General features: G+C 43.7%; 1 long non-coding RNA gene across 4 annotated transcripts; it reads right to left on the bottom strand.

The window, feature by feature from the left end:
• Positions 1-2,090: 2,090 nt before the first annotated feature.
• LOC109367468 lies at positions 2,091-5,611 on the bottom strand. 4 transcript variants are annotated; one of them, XR_002114637.1, is made up of 4 exons: positions 5,129-5,611; positions 4,728-4,861; positions 4,137-4,298; positions 2,091-2,421 (listed from the first exon to the last, which is right to left on the bottom strand). It is a non-coding gene; the product is annotated as an uncharacterized LOC109367468 (long non-coding RNA). The 4 variants fall into 4 exon arrangements; XR_002114638.1 differs by lacking the exon at positions 2,091-2,421 and adding an exon at positions 2,462-3,173; XR_004159772.1 differs by lacking the exon at positions 2,091-2,421 and adding an exon at positions 3,186-3,410.
• Positions 5,612-5,844: the final 233 nt, after the last annotated feature.

Genomic DNA, 5,844 nt, shown 5'->3' with positions numbered 1-5,844 from the left:
GACAATAATAGCAAATACTGTATTTCCTCTGAAGCCATTTCCATCCTTCCACTTGTTAATGCACTGCTTTATCTCTAATGCTTTTAAATTAGTAAATTTTAAAGCAGTAAGTATTTAATAGTGATAGAAGCACATTTCCATTTGAGGAGAGAAATTAAATGTAATGATACGAGCATGTTTATACTAAAATATTTGTGGCTGCGAAGCAAACAAACCAACAAGCAGAAGAGTTCAAACCCTTGATGAAAGGGGTTATGATGTTTGTATGTGATGATAAGACCAGAAGCCAGATTGTCATCTGCAAAGCCCTACCAACAAAGCTTGCTGCCTTGCATTCAGAGGTGCACAGCAATCCTCTGGTGAGTGAACTGAACCCCTGTCCAGAGGCAGAAGCACAGGGAAATTAAAGCAACCAGCTTCTCTTCCACCTTAAGATTTCTCACTGATTTTGAAGAGAGGTCTCTCTCCCTGCTGATATTCTCAGTGCATGGATTCACGGCCAGTTAAAGTCTCAGCTAAAAATGAAATAGATTTGGGTTAACCTCAGGCTGCTTCCTGGAGTGAGGAATGCCCTGGCTCTGCCCAGCCTTCAAGGGAAGAGTGCTGCAGACCCAGATGTGGCATCAGCAGAGTAGGAGCATGGCTGGACAGAAGGAACAAGGGAGAGAAAAGGGATCTGGCAGTGCTGCTGATGAGAGGAAAATGAAAAGAAAAAAGAAAAAGAAAAAGCTAGGAAAAGCCCTGGTCCTTCCCACAGGCTTGGTGTGGCAATGTAAGACAGGAAAAGGCAGCCCTGTCATGTTACAAGGGATGCACTGAAATCCTCTTCCATCTGCAAAGCAAGGCAAGATTTTGGTGGGGTTCCTACAATAGCTGTCATGTTCACAGGTGGCAACAGGGGACACCAGCACAGAAAAAACTCTTGTGGCAGGTGTCAGAAAGGTGTGGAAGAGAACCTGCAGCTGAGAGATGCTACAGTGTCCCAAAATTGCACTAGGAGTAAGGGTTTGCTGAGGAGAGGGCAGAAAAATGCAGAACCCAAGAGTCTTCTGGAGCCAGACAAGTTGTACCTACTTATATGTACCTACTTATATCTTGAGATGAAATAACATTAAGGAAGAAGAGTGAAGTCTGGAAAGGGGAGCTTAAAGCAGCCATAGTGAATGACATCTTTACTACTTTTCTTCATGACTCTTAATCTTTCTCTCCTCCCCTTCAAGACAGAGCGGATGAGTTGCCTTCAATTTCAAGACTGTGCACTGGCAAAAAATATTAAAGTGTATTTCATTAGAAAGAGAGTGCTTAGAAATGGACGTGCATTCCAAATACACTTTCCCCCACAAAAAGAAATAGAAATGAAATGCAAACAAAAATAGAAAGAAAAGACAGCGCAAATCTAAGTCAAAATAAAGACATGTCACAATACACTTAGTATCCAAAGCATGGAGAAAGTCCAAACGCCTCCAAGCAATTCTGCAACAGAGCATTCAGGTTACACACTTTCACAGGAAGAATTCTCTATAAATCTATTACAGTGTCAAAAACACATTATTTTGGATTCTCAACCTGAAACACCACATCTTAAGCAAGTCATTTGGCAGCAGCTGGGAGAGTAGAAATGGCATGCGTTGGCTCATGGCACTTGGTTTCAAGCTGGCAAGCAATATTCTCTTTGTCAGCACTGATTTATCTTGGCCCAGGTTTCTCTTTTGTTCTCTGGCAAGACTTCAGCAGTATTAGCAAGCGAGCGTGATTTAACATTTGTACATTTCTAGGAAGAGCAGCTTTATTTCTCCTGTCGAGATAAGACATTATCCATGTGCAGGAATTGTTGGTGGTCTTTCTGCTGTGAAGAGGCTGGCAGGTGAGTCCAGCATCTGAACTGGGATGTAAAAATGCTGCTGGACTCTCAGCTTTACAAGCACACCTCTGCCTCCTGCCTCAGTGGCATTAGGTCACTGCATGGGCATCCACAGGCTCTTACAGAATCAGAATCATTCAGGTTGGAAAAGATCTCTAAGATCATCTAGTTCAAACCCAACCCGTCCCTACCATGCCCACTAACCATGTCCCTCAGTGCTACATCCCCATTGTTCTTAAACATCTGCAGGGTCGGTGACTCCAGCACCAGCCTGGGCAGCCCGTTCCAATGCATTACCACTCTTTTGGAGAAGAACTTTTTCCTACTATTCAACATGAAGCTCCCCTGGAGCAATTTCAGGCCAATTCCTCTGTCTGTTTGCTTACCTGGGAGAAGAGACTGAGCCCCACCTTGCTACAACCTCTTTTCAGTTTTAACAGTTCCATGGATTTACAGAGGAAAAAGTGGAAGGCAGGTTATTTTTGTACCCAATGTATTTGGTTTAGCAGTGACTTGGGCTGGCCTCCTTTTGATGTGTATTCCTCAAAGAAAACCTGATCCTGGAAATCAGGGAAAAAAAACAAAAAAAAGCAGATGTTCTGGAGATGCTCAGAAGGTGCTCTGAATGCTGCATGAGGGACACATCTGACCCCATGATGGCAACAGAGGCAAACAGCCATCATGTGTGGTAGGGCCAGACCCTGCTGTCCTACTGGACTTTGCATGAGACAGAGGAACTGACATTTTCTAGGGTAAATTTTTGAGAAAACACTTTTTTTTCCAGCAAGGAAAGATCACCTGTGGGACTTCTACCTTCTGTATGTGAGATGTGTCAAAACTGCCCAGAGCTGGTGGCATCTGAAAGCAGCCCCATGTCTCCCCAGTATGAAAAAGAGCTGCTCTGGCTCAGCCCTGATCTGTCCCCTGCATGGTTTCTGTCTTGCCTGTTGTTTTTTTTTCAAGGTTTTTAACTGTTTTGTCCTATTCTATTTCCTATTATGGCACAATAAAGCTGTGTGCTGCGGAGAGCACACTTATTTAATTTGTTATGCTGTTCAGAGAAGTAAAAGAAACTCTTAGATGGCAGATCCTCAACAGATCCTCAAATCCCTGTATAAACTCATGACACAGCCAGGCACTATTTATTCACACAGTAACATAAAGCAGGATCGTGTCTGCCTATGGCACATTGTCAAAATACCCTCTTTGTGTTTTCCTCAGTTGAGAAAAGCCTTGATGGGCTCTGGTAATTGCTCTTGAGTCTGTCAGGCAAATTTAAATCAGCTTTCCACCTCCTCATTGCTCCATCAGGCTCACAAAAACAAACAAACAAGCAAACAAACAAACAAAAAAAAACAGAGAGAAAATACAGCACAGTGCTACACAAACAGAAATATTTGGGTGTGTTTGGTTGTTTGGAGGTCAGCAGTCGCCCATAAATAAAAATCCTTCTCCTCCCAAAGCAAAGCCTTAGACTTTGACTACAGGGCAGGGCCTTGGGATGTGCCTGCAGATGTGGCTGGAGATCAGCAGCTGTAGCACTGCTGCCCTGTTATGATAACAGAGTTAACTTAGGATTTTATATTAGGCAAGGACACTTCTGATAAAACATACCATAAAGCAATCAACAGCATGCATGCCCAGTCAGTTGCCCAGATATTACCAACCTGAAGAGAAACCCTTTCAGGCCTGTGCAGAGCTGCATGGGCTGACAAGCACTTCTCTCTTCTGTAACACATCTACCAGTATATCAGCCTGACTTACATCTTGTACCAGGCAGCCTTAGTGCAGTTCTGTATTTCATCTCAGCTCAGCCTTAGCTGCTACTTCCCGTTCTGCTCCTCACACTAAGTATATTTTTTTTAACTGCAGCTTTCTGGTTTGTCTTGAACACAGTCCAGGTACCAGGAAGTTGCTCTCGGAAGCTGCAGAGTGAAGGGCAGTAGGTTTCTTTCAGTCACAGCCTCATTGACTTGTTCTTTTTTATTATATGGTTTTTCTTTCCCTCCCCTTTTTCACCCACTGCATATCCGGTTTACCTCAAACAAAGGTGCTGTGAAGATTACAGAGGTGTGTTTCTCAGTAGCTTGGTGATTTAGCATCAGTTTACAGCAGGCTGAATCAATAAAGATTTTAATTCTCCTTTGCGAAGTTTGAACCCAAAGTTAGCTGTATTTTATGTGCCAAGCACGTGCACAAACGAACGTTGCCTTGCTGTAAGTTATCTGTAAAATACTGCTGTGTCTCATTTAAATGTGCACACGGTGTAACTTACCCAGCAATGGATGAAGGTCAAATTGTAGATAGGTTGCACTTGACCTGTACAAGTCAATGGGACATGACAAAGTGCATGCACAGTGCTGAGAACTTTCCGATGTCCTGACAAGGCCACAGTTGTCCTCAGAAGGTCATGGAGATTGGTGGAAGACCATGGCAACTGGAAAAAGACACATGTCAAATCCCCTTTCCAAAAGATCAACCTGGGGAACAAATGGGTCAATCTCACTTCAGACTCTGGGAAAAACATGGAGCACGTCCTCCTGGAGCAGACTGGCAAGAGGTCTGGATTTGCTAACAGAATATTGTGCCTGATCAACCTGAATCAATTCTATGATAAGATGATGACTGGATTTGTGGGCATGGGGAGAGCATCACATCCCATTCACTTTGACTTCAGCTTGCTTTCAACATCATCTCTAACAATATTCTTGTATCCAAATTACAATGTTATAGTCTGGATGGGTGGGCAATGAGATGCTTAAGAGCTCGGTTGGATGATCAGGCTAAGAATCCCTGGTTAATGGGATATGCTAACAAGTGAGGTACCGCAGGGGTCTATCCTGGGACTCATTCTGTTCAACGTTACCCATGTTGTCCATTGCTATCCATGACCTGGAGGAGGTGATGGAGTGCCTGCTCACTGATCCTGCAGGAGATGCCAGGTTGGGAGGAGCATCACATATGTTTGAGAGCAGAGTAGGGCAGGGCAGCCAAAAAGATCTACAAAGTTGGAACAAAATTGAACAGAACCTTTGTGAATTTTGACAAGAACATGTGCAAAGTCCTGCAATGGGGAGGGAAGCACTCCTAGATAAGGGCTGGGGAATGACAGGGTGAGGAGCAGCTATCCTGTGGAGAACTTTGGATCTTGGTAGACAGCAGGCAGCCCATGAGACAGCAGAGTGCTCAGGAAGCAAATAAGGCCAAAAAACCTCTTGGACTGTACTAACAGATCAATTAAAGCCATCTACTTAGCACTGAACAGACCTCTGGACCTCTGGAGGGTCACCATCATGTCTAGGGGCTGGACTCCATGAGGAGATACTGAGAAAGGTGGTTTTGTCTGGCTCAGAGGAGAGACCAACTGGATATCTGATGGCAGCCACTTGTATCTGTTGAGGAGATCATGGAGAAGATGGAGCCAGGTTTTTCAAAAGGAAGGGAGGGGAGGGGCACGGTGGAGGGATGATGAGACAACAATGGCCATGAAAGGTTCTGCCTAGACAAAAGAACACTTTTTCACCATGACAACAGCCAAACAGTGGAGCAGGTTACCCAGGGATGTTGTGAAAATTCCTTCCTTTGACATTTGTAAGCCTTGACAGGGTAACATCTTGAGCAACCTGTTCTGACCTCAGAGCTGGCCCTGCTATGAGCAGAAGACTGGAGAACAGATCTCCTGAGGTTCCTTCTATCTTCAGTTGTCCCATGTTCCTAACGTATGTCAGTTAAGTTTATCTGCAAAATAGTTTATCTACAAAAGGGAATGTTTGCTTACTGATAACAAAAGTATTGTGGTCTGTGGCAAATATGTATTTCCAATGAAATGCTTTATTAGGTTCCCTCAGAAAAATGCCAAAGGTTGCAGCAGATATGCTGAGTAAATAGGCTAATCAAAACCACAATGTTAGAATTTAAACCAACAAATGATATTGATTATTCTTAAGGAAACTATTACTTTGCCTAAGCAAAATTCAGGAAAA

The sequence above is a fragment of the Meleagris gallopavo genome, chromosome 4 (assembly GCF_000146605.3).
Source record: "Meleagris gallopavo isolate NT-WF06-2002-E0010 breed Aviagen turkey brand Nicholas breeding stock chromosome 4, Turkey_5.1, whole genome shotgun sequence".
In the NCBI taxonomy this organism is placed as follows: Eukaryota; Metazoa; Chordata; class Aves; order Galliformes; family Phasianidae; genus Meleagris; species Meleagris gallopavo.
Note: the sequence above shows the minus strand (reverse complement) of the source record. Positions and strands in the feature narration are given on the sequence as shown.